Here is a 15,258-nt window from a genome sequence, read left to right on the forward strand (position 1 = left end):
TGTTATGGACACCCGATTTCTATTATTAATCCGTTGTGCTACAGTTGCATCAAAGCATATGAGCCCATGGGGAGCGATCTGATTATCTGTCAGTTCAACCAATGCGAATCATTGTGAGATCCACAGGGGTATGTCAATAGCTCCGTTGACCCTGTACATACAGAAAGCAAGTATCAGGTTTCAAACAAATTTTGAGAAGATTGGTACATTCCAGCACAAAGTTGCAGAACAAACGAAAGCAATTAACAATGGGCAAGTCACCTTAAGTGAGCAACTCGGACACCCAATGTCCGTATGAGACGGGTGAGGCTACGATACCTCGTGATGAGGTTACTAGGGTTACAGAGCAGGTTGGAGTGTTAACTTTGGCCTAGGAACAGCTCTCGTTACGTTATGATCCATAGTCTGATCGAAAAGTTTCAGGACATATAACAGAACACAAAGGTATAATAGAATTTCTCCAGTTCAAAGAACATTAATCAAAGGAAGCAGCAGATGCTGCTCCACCTATAGCGAGACAAGGAGTGCTATAATAATGTTTAGGATGAATGTGAGAGTTGCAGACATTGTGCGGCAGTCCGGAGGCCCATCAGACGCTCTGAAACCTAGGATCTGGATCGATCAGTTTCAAGATGCATTGCCGATATCTTGCTGTTCTTTGGAAAGCGTATATCTGTACATAAAAGTGTCTACTCATATTGTACTTCAAAACCATTTACCCACTACTGGAAACAGAAAGCTATTTTTCGATTTGCCTTGCTAGGGAACATTTCCAAGTGTCTATAAACAATATTCATGGTACTTGATGGGTGTGTAGAAGGAGCAAAGTAGCGTAATCCGTATTTGTTTTATTCTGCCCAATTTCACGTTTAGGGGTAAAACACACCTCGCAAAGTAATTTGGTATTTTAGGTTTACAGGTAATATATTCGAAACGACGATATATAAAAAAGTTTTTCATATAACAGTTGATATGTAATTAATGTTATTGAAAACTGTATAATTAATTTTTGTAATAATTTGAAATTTTGCAAAGTAACCCACCACCTTTAATTAGCTTTGAAAAACGAAAACTTTAGTTCGAACATGAATGAAAGAAGCTTTCACGCCATATACATCCCTGTGTACTAAAGCTCGATTCTCAAATACCATGTCGGAAAAATTGGCTATACACAATGTGCTGCCGGAGTATTTTCGATATACCTAAATAAATTATCTAAACATTCATTACTATTCTAATTATTTGTTTTACTTATATTTGTTTTATATTTTAAACTTTATGTTTTACGTTTATATTTCTTTTAGTTTACTGTTTAAAACATATTTGCTTTGTTAACTGAGAACAACATGTAACTCATTATTATGACATAAAGTAAATACAACAATGGTAATGATCTGTAAGGCAAAGCTCGAAACATAACGTTTCCTTACATCAAGCACATAAAATAAACGAAATCTCTTCACGTAATATACACGACGGAGAAGAAAATATAAAACAGAATTCAGCATGATTTCAAATTGTCGTAGGTGATCCTCCAATAATTACGACTCCTATCATGAAAGGACGTTCTTTGACTTCGTCAATTCACTACCAGACCGGCACGTTCCGATCTAAACTAGTCGTCGACTTATGCTACAGATAGTCTGTCACCACAACACATTAAAAAAAGGAAACATATACCAAAATAAATATTATTAGTAAAATACACATTCCTCATCTGCACATGTACGACATTACATGCCAAATCAATACGTTATGAGCCAAAGCCGATGTCCAGTATCCGTTAGCCGACACTAAATTTTAGTTGACATACAAAACAACGATACTTACGGCTGCAATTGAAGTAGTCCCTGGTTAATCATAAACGTCGACTGTGGGTTGATAGTGAGTTTTTGTTGATGTAACGGCATCAGAGCCAGGGTTTTTGATGGTGGTGTGGGAGGCATGATCTGCATTGGAGCTGATAACGGCAGAAGCGACTGAAATGCATTCTGCCCCAGGGAATGATCTGGTTTTTGTAGCATCCCTGGGTCCACCATGACGCCTGAAGGGTGAACCTGCAGCATAAACATACATCCCTGTGGCACACAAACTCTCTATACTAGGAAACTCAAAAATGGCTCTGAGCACTATGGGACTCAACATCTTAGGTCATAAGTCCCCGAGAACTTAGAACTACTTAAACCTAACTAACCTAAGGACACCACACACACCCATGCCCGAGGCAGGATTCGAACCTGCGACCGTAGCAGTCCCGCGGTTCCAGACTGCAGCGCCAGAACCGCTAGACCACCGCGGCCGGCTACTAGGAAGCTGTGGTGTAGTTCTGGTAGGTTAGAAATCGCAAATAGACATATTAACACGATGTTGCGTCGTTCCAGCCACCCTTATTTTCACCAGTTGATACCCAAAATAAACATTATGCTGTTTTAGATGTATTTATAAAATATTGCTGCTCTTTCTCTATAGACAAACTGTTTCTCCATACATTTGAGAACGATATCAGTTTTATTATAAAATTAAACAGTAAAGATATTGAAAACTTAAAAATTCGTCACGACACTTCAGTTTGGTCAAACAGATAGAATTCATACAATTGATACAGTGCAGAATCGACAACTCATTGATGCGAAACAATTCGAAACCGATGCTTCAAATAGATGCGAATCGTGTACCCACAGGTGCTACAGATGCACTTGAGAATGAACAACGCTCGAAACTAGTAATGTTAATAAAGCTAGGGAGAGTGTTGTACCCCGAGGATATGGTACCTAGGAGTACATGATGGCTCCTGGTCGGTGTACCAAATTAATGACCGATTTTAGAATCACATGAAGGAACGTGCTGTAAAGACCACCTTCAGCAAATTTCATTTTCTACAACACTTTTTTTGTGAGACATGACGTTGTGTTTTGTGCGGCGTTTCTAAATATTAAAGGACCTACATATTTAACTCCAGTGTAGGACAGGGTGCATCAAAAAGAGTCATCCGATTTAAAAAACATATCTATTATGTTATTTGAGATATGCGTATGAACAACGTACTGTTGGAAAGAACAAACTCTCGAGTTTTACATGGCTCCCGCTAGGTTGCAGCAGTGTGCATCCACTTCTAGTAAGGTGTCGGGAGAACAGAACGCGTTTTGCGTTCTACGTTTTGCGTAGTGCGGATCAACAATAACTGTTCAGCGGGGCTTAACGTACTAGGTATGGTGTGGATCCTCCTACAGCACAGAACATTAGACGATGGTATGAACAATTCCGAGAAAGAGGTTGTTTGTGTAAAGGCAAATCGCCGGGCCGTCCCCGAGTGTCTGAAACAGACGTCGAACGCATCCGCCATAGTTTCACAAGGAGTCCACAGAAATCCGTTCGCCGTGCAGCTCGACAGTTCAACATGCCCTCGATGTCCGTGTGGCGTGTGTTGCGTCGACGTTTACACATGAAACCATACAAAATTCAGCTACTGCAAACTCTTCGTGAACGTGACAGACAGTAACGTGTGGAGTTCCGTAATGTCGTTCTTGGTGAGTTAGAGGACGACAGTTTTCTTCCACGCTTAGCATTTAGTGACGAGGCAACATCCCATTTAATATTGAAAGATGAACCGTAATAATGTGAAAATATTGGGTACGAAACAAGCACATGAAGTTGTAAAACGTGAGAGGGACTCTCCAAAATAGAATGTGTTTTGTGCAGTTTCACGGGAAAAGGTGTGTGGTTCATTTTTATTTGCCGAGAACATTGTTACAGGAAGCACATTTGTTGATATGCTTGAGGTCTTTCTTTTCCCACAGCTGGAGACTGATTCAAACGACTTCATTTACCAACAGGATGGACACCGCCACACTGGCATCTGGAAGTGCGGGAATTTTTAACTCAAAGCATTACTGAACGATGAATCGGTCGTACTGGACCAAATGATTCAGCCTTACATTATTGGCCTCTAAGGTCACTGGACCTGACTGTATGTGATTATCTCTTGTGGGGATTTATAAAAGACTATGTTTATGTACCTCCATTACCAACAACAAGGAATGAACTGAGACATCGGATAACAGCAGCTGTGGAAGCTGTTAAATCAGGACATGCTCGCTGCAGTGTGGGAACAATTTGAATACCGCACTGACATATGGCGTGCATCTCAAAAGGGGCATATTGAACACCTATGAAAAGGTACAAAAAAACTTTTTAGTTAACATGACTTCAAATTCTTTTCAGTTACCCATTCATCAAAAAACTAAATTCATTGAATATATTTGTTAGTTTCAGAAATATAGACATTCCAAATCGGGTGATTCTTTTTGATACACCCTATATATTCAGAAACATAGACATGCCAAATGATACACCCTATATATTAAAGCTATTTGAACGATATTGTTACTTCTTCTCTTACTAATTTTAATGGCAAGTAAAATTTTGCATGCTTTTAAAACGTGTGGATAGTTAAGCTATACTTCGTCAGTCATGCACCAACTTGTTCCTTGAAACAGATGGTCTCTTTACCACAGAATATTTGCAAATGAACTGAATTTCTTTAATGTCTTAACAATTTCCTCTTTCTCAAAAATGGAAATTTGTGTTTAGTTGCCAATGGCTTTCATTTCAAAATTTTTGTGACTTATAACTTGTTCCTGATTATACTTAAAGTGATTTGACTTACTGTTTATTGATATGGTGTGGAATAATAATGTAACACATTGACTACTATTGGAGTACTTCTCTGGAGTAATTTTTGTAATTTCAGAAAAAGGCTACAGCTCACGGAAAGTGAGTTATATGGTTACCTACTATCCAGGGCACAATGTTTGCATTGTGTGTTCCGATGCACTTTGTTTCCATCACGTGACCCATATCATTGACCTTTCGATGAGCCACACGCCCTTATGTATGACGCTACAGTGATGACTTCACAAACCACACCTTCTTTTTCTCTATTGCGTCATCAAGAAATGAAGTTGGGAAATTTGAAAATTAAAGACGTGTTGGGCGACAAATTTAAACACACACACACACACACACACACACACACACACACACACGCACACACACACACACAGACACACACACACAAACACAAATACACGTGAACACACACACACAAATGTTTCATGATTGATGAAAGCTAACTTCATCAGATGGAAACAAGCAGAGATTCTTCTTGTCACGTCTGGACTTATCTGACTTCGCAGAAACCAGATATACATTTTGTAACAGAAACAAAGAGAGTGCTGTGATGCTCTGTTTGTATCTTTGTCAAGTCGGTGCTTGTCTGACTCATCAGAAATCAGACACATATAGCACAACGTCTCCACCTGTTTATCTCTCTCTTTACACATACACTGTCTTAGAAATTAATCCAGGAATTGTATGTTTTATCAAAACCCACCCATTTCACGAAATATTTGTTTCCTTTTTTCGTATTAGTTTTTGAACAAGATATGTGGATGGATATCTGGGTTTTAGTAGTTCTGTGCTGTAGAAATCTCCTCATAGAGATCGCATCTTATAATCTTCTAGCAGATACGATCTTGGGTTGGTCTCTTGAACTGCTCGAATTTTGAGTATTTCGGCAGACCAGTGTGGTGTGCAGCCTTTCTCGAAAATCGAATTATATTTTTCTAACAGAAACAGATCAAGGGATCATGAGTTTAGTATTGGAGGGGAGCATGTGGGTAAAAACTGCAAAGAGAGATCAAATGATTAATGCAGTAAGAATATTCAGAAGGATGTAGGTTGCAGTAGTTATTGGGAGATGGAGAGGCCTGCACAGGTTAAAATAACATGCAGAGCCACATCAAACCAGTCTTCGGGCTGAAGGCCACAACAACAGAAGTCTACAAACACTGCCGACTTTGAATTTAGCTATCTGTGGATCTATCATCTTGATCTTATTATACACAATAGACAAAAGGCTGTTATCTTTCATATCATGAGGTTTCTTATTAATTGTTCTGTTTTTTTGTCTGTGATTATCTCGACTACCTATATTTTGCACTGTATCAATCCATTTGAAAGACCCATGAACAGTTAAGCGTCTAACACATTTTTTTAACAGTTCTGTTGAATTGCTCCACAACTGAACCTTTCAAGTTGTAAAAGGTGGTGTGGTGATCAATTGTAATGTTTTTCCATTAGCCTCTTGAAATGAGTGTTATAAAATTCCTTATCTATGTCTGTTTGTAAGGGCTTTTGAATCCTATTACTTTTTCTGTATAATTTTGTGAATGAATCATTAACCTTAGTACAATTTTTAGTATTTAGGGCAGCGACTTATGCAGATGTAAAGTGCACATCATTTACTGTTAATAAATATTCTTAACCTGAATTGTATTTGGAATGTGCAGTCAGGTCAAACAAATAGGCTTGATGAAGGTCATCATTTCCTTTAGTTCAAAAATGGCTCTGAGCACTACGGGACTTAACATCTGAGGTCATCAGTCCCCTAGAACTTAGAACTACTTAAACCTGACTAACCTAAGGACATCACACATATCCATGCCGAGGCAGGATTCGAACCTGCGACCGTAGCGGTTGCGCGGTTCTAGACTGTAGCACCTAGAACCGCCCGGCCACGATGCTGGCATTTTCTTTAGTGATAACCGCTCTCCTCAGATAAACTTGGCGTGCTGACAGATGCAGCTCTTTAGCTACTTAAGTTTTCATGCTTATTACAGTGAAATTATCAACAGGAGCAAGTTCTCCTTCGAATGATATGTCAATAATAAAATATTTCCTTGTATAATCTATTACAGAAGGAAAATGGGGAAAAATGAAAATACTGTACATATTAATTTTATTATTATGAAAAACATTACACATATCATTGGCTTGGATAGTATTCTTTGTTCTATAATCAACTGAATAGTTCTATTCAGAATATTCATAAAATTTAGATAAATTTTCAACTTTATTGCCTTCAGTGTGCTGCAATAATCTGAAATCGCATTCTCGTTTGACTGAAGAGCTAAAATTATGTATCCTGCTGTTTTGAGCTCTGTAATGAATTTAACTTACCATGTTCATGTACTAATTTCTGGTGCCACACATTGGTTTAAATCCAAGTGACGAAATACAACAAACAGCCTTCGATTTTTTTTTAAATTTTTTTTTAATGATGTCGCTCTTCAGTCCGCACGGCTCCCTCCGTCGGAGGTTCGAGTCCTCCCGCGGGCATGGGTGTGTGTGTTGTCCTTAGCGTCAGTTAGTTTAAGTTAGATTAAGTAGTGTGTAAGCTTAGGGATCGATGACCTCAGCAGTTTGCTCCCATAAGACCTTACCACGAATTTAGCCGGCCGGTATAACCGAGCGGTTCAAGGCGCTTCAGTCCGGAACCGCGCTGCTGTTACGGTCGCAGTTTCGAATCCTGCCTCGGGCATGGATATGTGTGATGTCCTTAGGTTAGTTAGGTTTAAGTAGTTCTAAGTCTAGGAGACTGATGACCTCAGACGTTAAGTCCCATAGTGCTTAGAGCCATTTGATTTGATGTTGCTCTTTCTCGCAGACTCGAGTTTCTAGAAATTTCCAATTACAAAGACAATGTTCAGATTGGTCTCTGCACTTTCTGAGATAATACAATTAGTTCACATGGTTGAAATGGTTCTGAGCACTATGGGACTTAACAGCTCAGGTCATCAGCCCCTAGTACTTAGAACTACTTAAACCTAACTAACCTAACGACATCACACACATCTATGCCCGACGCAGGATTCGAACCTGCGACCGTAGCGGTCGCGCGGTTCCAGACTAATACAATTAGTGTCTTTTCTGCTGTGAATCAATATTAGTTCAGGGCGAGCGTTTAAAACAATCTTCTTGCAACCCCCTGCGGACCCGAATACGATACTGAGCAGGATACAAATCTGAGACGTCCATCATTTGAAACAAATTCCTTTAATTCATTTCTTACTCCCCAACTAGCATCATGTAATGGGATTGATCATTTGGCTTAAAAGAAGATTATTCTTTCATTAGCTTTGCAGTTCTCTGACTGCGCACATGATCAGTAATTTGGTTTTTTATATGGTACTGGATATCCGTAAGCAAGTGAAGTGCCGAAGTTTTATTTAAGTAAATATAAGCAGTTTACGACGCTCCTGATCCATCAAAAAAGTTTCCTTCAGTATACGGACAACTGTTTTGTTGTAAGTCAAAACTGCCTGAATAAATGGCTTTTACTTATGAGATTCGAAGAGAGTAATACAACTGTTAACGAGAATTTTGTCCCTCATATCCAGTATGCGATTCATCGTCATCATTTCCTTCTTCTCTTTGACCATCAGTCACCACACCGTCGAATGAGAGCTGGCAATTAGTTGATGATGTTAGTTTAATAGAGCTGTGTACTCTTTTGATGACAGTATTTTTCAATTGTGAGGTTATTTTTCGCTTTCTTATCCTTCTTTATCGTCTTCTTCTTCATCATATTCATCTTCTTTGCATCAGTTTTCTTCTCTTCAGACATAACGTGAATACGATGCCCATTACGTTTTCTTAAGTGTATTGAACAGTTACCTCTCCAACATCAAATTCCACAATATCTCCGTCTTGATCTCTGATTGATATAATTATTTCCGAAACTATCTTACCACGACTGGCATGTAAGTAGGCGAATTTGATGATTCCGCAGTCCTACATGCAGATGCTTCTGCTGGACAAAAATAATGTAAAGAGTATGTGGGAGCAGCATCGTTGAATGAACTTCCAAAAATGTAAGAGGCAACGCTTAGGACGTTAGCGTTCTGAATATTTACAGAGTGTTCCGCTGCCCTTGAGGTGCCATTTTCAATTATAATTTTCTCAGAACCTAAAACGAACATTACATTACTATCCCGTAAATATCAAAATACAGTAAACTCCCGTTTATCCAAATCGCGTTTCTCCGAAATCCGCTTTATCCGAACAATTTTTTCCGCATTTCGCGGCTCACATTGGCGTTGTCTGACGCATCGCGCAGCTGCGCTTCTGGCTAGCTATACTGACACTTGACAAGTTTCAACTTGTCTACTCCTGGAGCCATGGATTCGCTGGTGTGTTTCGGCGGTCTCCTGCTAATCAATGCACTGGCGCGTGTTAAAAGTCCGTGTGTCGTCAATTCGTGCGTGTGTTGGTTGAAGATTTAGCGTGTTTCTTCTTCGTATTGCGTGGTTTCATGCCATTGGCATCTAATGGAACTCTTTGGAAGTACAGTACGTACAGTATTGCTCTATGCAGCGTGACGTAGCCCTGTCGAAACCAACGCGGCGCCAAACACTTTCCGCCTGTTGTCGGTACGTCAGACGAAGCAGAGCGTATAACAATTTAACAGTGAACGTACAACGCACTGTTGTGAGGCCGCGTGGGCTTTGGTAGGACTGGGGAGAGGAGACAGTTGTATCGAATGTTTTCATTCGATGGTTGCCACAGCCTGGATCCAAAAGTCAAAAGCTTTGTCTAGTGCGTCTCGAGTGCCGTCAAGTCGTGCGACTGTGTGTTTTCGATTTAACGTTTCGTGCTCATGCTACATGCTTTAAAATGTCCAGAGATAAAAGTGGTCAGAAACCAAAAAAGAATCAGTCGAGTGGTGGTAAAAAAACGCTGAAAGTGACTACAAGCGCGAAACGAAAATACAATGTGATCTCGTTGGGAGCAAAGCTTAAGGCTTTGCAGGTGAGCCACCCGCGAAAGTTGCTGCGGATGTGAACGTCGGTAGGAGTACGATTACCGATTGGAAGACAAATCGACCAGAAATTGAAAAATTTTGTTCCATCCAAGAGTCAGGAAGCGCAGTGAAATCTTGAAAAACAATGAAAAAGGTGCACATCGTCAGAAGAAGCCTTACTTTTGTGGCATGAACAAATAAGAGCCAAAGGTCTGCCATTTTCAGGTCCTCTACTTCGTCAAAGAGCGATGACTTTTATTAGCTGATTGAAGGAAAGGAGCAAGAATTCCTCGGAAGCGATGGCTGGCTCGATCGGTTCAGGAAGCGGCATGGCATTCGTAAAATTGCCGTCATCGGCGAATCTTTATCTGGGTACGAAGAAACTGCATACAATCATCGACAAAAGAGGTTATACTGGCGATCAACTTCACAACTGTGATGAAACCGGGTTGAATTACAAAATGTTGCCAGCAAAAGCCCTTGCCTCTAAACAAGAAAAAACGGCATCCGGATATAAAAAAGTAAAGAAAGAGCTACTGTCCTCGTATGCATCAATGCCACTGGCAATCATAAACTGCGCCTTACTTTAATTGTCAAATCCAAAAAACCAATAGCATTTAGGCGGCAACCAGCTGATAAACCTTTGCCACTGTGGTACACATTTTAGCATAAGGCATGGATGAACAGTGCCATCTTCAAAGAGAGGTTCCAGGTAGAGTTTGTTCCGCTGTAGAAAAATACATGGAGGAAAACGGACTTCCTCGAAAGACGCTACTTCTTGTGGACACCACTCCTTCTCACCCACATGAGCTACAAGATGGAGATATCAGAGTTGTGTTTCTCCCACCAAACGTCACGTCTCTATGTCAACCGGTGGACCAAGGTGTACTTGAGTGGCTGAAAAAATATTACAGAAGCAAGCTGCTGGAATACGTAATCGGTGCGATTGATTCCGAAATAGATTTTGTGAAAGCTCTTAAAAAAATCGATGTTTCAAGTTTCATTCATTGGATTGCTGAAGCTTGGAATCTAATTCCTCCAGTTTCTCTCGTTAGTGCTTGGGAAAAAATATTACATCATAAGGCAACTCATCAGTGTTGGGAAGAAGGAGGCAACACCGAAATTCAAGCTGACGTGATAGAAATATATGAAAATGACGTAATTTTGGTGAACTTACTGGAGAAGCTACCGGTATGTGAAGACGTGAACTTCGACGACGTTGAAGACTGGATGGAAAATGACTTTTTTGGTTTAACTGAGGAAGAAATCGTCCAAATCGTGACCGATCAGAAACCATCCAAATCGCCCTGGAGCACATCAACCAACAGGGTGAGGTGACTTATGCCGTAATCGTCTGTTTCCAACGTTGGAGATATAGCACCGCAACAAAAGTTTCACAAACCAAAAAAAAAAAAAGAACATTACAGGCTTTTTTAACAGAAAATAAATTCTAATGAAGTGTCCTAGAACTTCAACGTCCATAAGTTAAAAGTTTTTTGTTTTTTATGTTTTAAAGTTCCTTTAGACAAACTTTTCATTCCTTTAAGTAGTCTTTAGATTTGTTTCATAATTTTGTACAGTAGTTTATTTTTTACTCAAAAGAGTAGGTAATGATATTAAATCTCCTGGTTTATCCTGCCGCGAAATAAGACGAATTTTTTTCTGTAAGATCGCAAAATAAACGAGCTTTCTTATTCAGCGTTTAAAAACTTTGAGTTTTCAATCATACTTCGGCGCCTTTTTAATACGTTAACAAAACTTTTAGTCAAAAACTTGCAGCCTTACTCACAATCTTATCAATAACAATGTACGTACCATATGCACGTTTTACGATCATATTTTGCTGGCCTGACGCAATTCGGGGTGTTTCACGAGTGGAAACAGGAGGACTTGGGTTTATCTGATATGTTGGTTATCCGAACCGACCGCCGTCCCGATAATTTCTGATAAACGGGAGTTTACTGTACACTTACTCTTCATCTCGCATCGCTTGAGTGTTTTATTGTACCTGAGATTCAGTTCTACGTTATTTCTTTTTCTCTGTATCATCTTCGCGCTTATTCTTGATGTTTTATGACTCGACCTCCCTCAACAAGGTGAAAATATTGTCACGGAGTTCATAAGTTCCATATTTCAAAGTAACTCTTTCCAGTATATCCAGATCATGAATCTAATTTAAACTTATTTATCTACAGTTAAATACTGAATATTACATCGAGAAACAGTCACTTCTACTTTTATAAATAGATTGGTGATCTGGATATTCTGGACAGAGCTACTTTAAAACATGTAACTTATGAACTCCATGACATTATTCCCAACTTGTTGAGGTAGATTGAATCATACAATATCAAGAATAAGCGCGAAGATGATGCAGAGAAAAAAAAACTTAAAACTATATAGCTCTTTAAACATGTGAAGAGGCTCAGAAGTTTAACCTGTGTTCCACTGCAACAGAAGTACGCCACCTAGCTGTTATGGAACTTCAGATACTTCAGCATAAGTCAATCAGTGCGTTATATCAAATTAATGTTCTAGACTTGAACGTGATCAGTCCCATTCCATCAGTCATATCCGCTCCCACTTTTGACGATATTCTGTGAAATGTGGTAAGTTGAATTCGGTATTTAACTATAGGTAAATAAGTTGAGTAAGGCATTTTGTAATCGTTATGAAACAAATTTAACGTGGTGTTAATGCCAGCAGTTATAATAGAGTTCTTATCCGATTGGATTAACGTTTGATCATTATCTGTTACATCCATTGTGAAACTGTCCGCATATACTTAAAAGACTTGCCAATTTGTCTAGAGTTGAGAAACTATAAACAAAGGTGAGCACACCTCTGACTTTTAGATGATTCCCGGGTTCGATTTCCGGCGGGGTCAGGGATTTTCTCTGCCTCGTGATGGCTGGGTGTTGTGTGCTGTCCTTAGGTTAGTTAGGTTTAATTAGTTCTAAGTTCTAGGCGACTGATGACCTCAGCAGTTGAGTCGCATAGTGCTCAGAGCCATTTAGATGATTTATACTTATTGCAGATGTACTTTATTGTATATTTTCCGAAATGCATTACTATATCTCGATTAGGTGTTAAGTTACCGAAGCTATCAAAATAGCATAAAAGATTACCCTTTTCTTTTTATGATTCCCAATGTGAGCCAGGTTCGCTTTCCGTCTAGAGATTAACAATCACACTCTCATAACATTTAAACGATTTGCGTAAAGTATCTCACACTAACAAGCTTCGAAAATGTAATATTTGCAGTTTTTTAGCACAATATTCAAAGCGAACGCTGGTAAATGCTCATGTTGGAAGGGTCTACCTCCACAGTTCAATGATCAGTATGTCTAGATTCTATGTGAAGGACGTGAGTTAGATTTCCCGTATTGTCATGGATTTTTCCTGGATGAGAGGACTGATCCGGGATACACTCAGTCTTTTGACGCCATTAAAGAAGCTACTTGAATGAGAAGTAGCGGCTCGGAGGTCAAGATAACCGTCAATGGCAGGAAGAGCGGTGTGTTCACACCACGCCCCTCCATACTCCACCCAGTGAGGACGTTTACGGAGGATTACACAGCGGTCGGTCGGTTGGTCCCGACTTGCCCATGAGGGACAGAGCTGGGAGCTCTGCTTTACTCTTGTTGAAAGACTTCTTAAGAACACACAGATTTTTATTCATTACACATAAACCAAACCGGTTTTTCCTACATGGTCCTAAACACAAAGCCTTCCCTCCACAAAGTGTTATTGCTTCCATTGTATGATAAAGTTCTTTGCACGTGCGGTAACTGTCGCCAAGCTGTTTGTGCGTCGTTTACAGACTTAACAAACGCCATTGCTCTTCCTGCTTATCCTCTAAGCGCAGAAAACCCAGTAAATTATGGAATGAGAGGTAATATTCCACCTGTCTTGGCGATGGGTGTTATATTCTCTCTGTCAATAGATTTTTCTTTTGGAGCAACTTCTGAAGCCATTTTAGAAGTGATTCCCCCTACTTGTATGAAATTACTGCCTAGTTTCATAACTTTAGACAAGTTCAAACTGTTGTAATTATTCTGTTCATTACATCCTTTGTATTCTTCATCTTCTTTTCCATGCCCATACCTATTTTAACTTTAGTTTTCATTCGATCATTTACAAGTAAAGCTGCAAATTTTACACTGAGGATAGCTGGTTTTGAATTCAATCATCTTCCTTGCATCCTGCATTTAACGTATTGACTTCATCACCTCTGTTTAACGATTCCATCAACACACTGCTCCAAATCCCGCAATGACCGATAAATATGCAAAATGTATTCCTAATTGTCTCCGACGTGGTTGCTGGAGCAAAAGCCATTAATCAAGCGAAGGGTCCCCCACTCACAGTAATAACTGAAGACAGGATCCAACACGTTTGTGGAAAAATTTGTGCTGCATTGCAGATAAGCGCCAGGCACTCCCCTAACTACCTTTTCTGTCTCTGGACCAGTCATAATACACAATTCAAATTTAACTCTTATGCATGGGCGATCACACTTTCAGCCAGCACCCCAAAGTGGAATGAGGGCATGTCAGTACAATTACGATATCTACAAAAAGCAAACGTACAATGTTACTTAAATCTGTTGCATTAACGTATAACTCGTAATATAGTAAATACAAGAAAGTCTGAGTATCATCATTGTTATTAGCGTAATTTCGATTGATCCACAGAAATCCAAATACACATGCTGGACAGCTAGCAAACAGTGGTATTAAAAAGAAAAATTATTGCACCAAGAGACCTATCTATAAACTAATACCGAGTACCAGTACCGATATATAAATATATATATAGGGTGGTCCATTGGTAGTGACCGGGCCAAACATCTCACGAAATATGCATCAAACGAAAAAACTACCGAGAACGAAACTCGTCTCGTTTGAAGGGGGAAAACCAGTTGGCACTATGGTTGGCCCGCTAGATGGCGCTGCCATAGGTCAAACGGATATCAAATGCGTTTTTTTCTAAATAGGAACCCACATTTTAATTACATATTCGTGTAGTACGTAAAGAAATGCTAATGTTTTAGTTGGACCACTTTTTTCGCTTTGTGATAGATGGCGCTGTAATAGTCAGAAACGTATAAGTACGTGGTATCACGTAACATTCTGCCAGTGCGGACGGTATTTGCTTCGTGATACATTACCCGTGTTGAAATGGACCGTTTGCCAATTGCGGAAAAGGTCGATATCGTGTTGATGTATGGCTATTGTGAACAAAATGCCCAACGGGCGTGTGCTGTGTATGCTGCTCGGTATCCTGGACGACATCATCCAGGTGTCTGGACCGTTCAGCCACATGTGAAACGTCAACCACTACCTGCAACAAATGATGATGCCCAGTTAGGTGTTACAGCTGCTGCCGCGGCTAATCTGCACATCAGTACCAGACAAACTGCGCGAGAATTTGGAATCTCAGCAACGTCGGTGCTGAGAATGATACATCAACATCGATTGTAACCCTACCATATTTCTATGTACCAGGAATTGCATGGCGACGACTTTGAACGTCGTATACAGTTCTGCCACTGGGCACAAGAGAAATTACGGGACGATGACAGATTTTTTGCACGCGTTCTATTTAGCGAC

The sequence above is a fragment of the Schistocerca piceifrons genome, unplaced genomic scaffold, assembly GCF_021461385.2.
Source record: "Schistocerca piceifrons isolate TAMUIC-IGC-003096 unplaced genomic scaffold, iqSchPice1.1 HiC_scaffold_905, whole genome shotgun sequence".
Lineage (NCBI taxonomy): Eukaryota > Metazoa > Arthropoda > Insecta > Orthoptera > Acrididae > Schistocerca > Schistocerca piceifrons.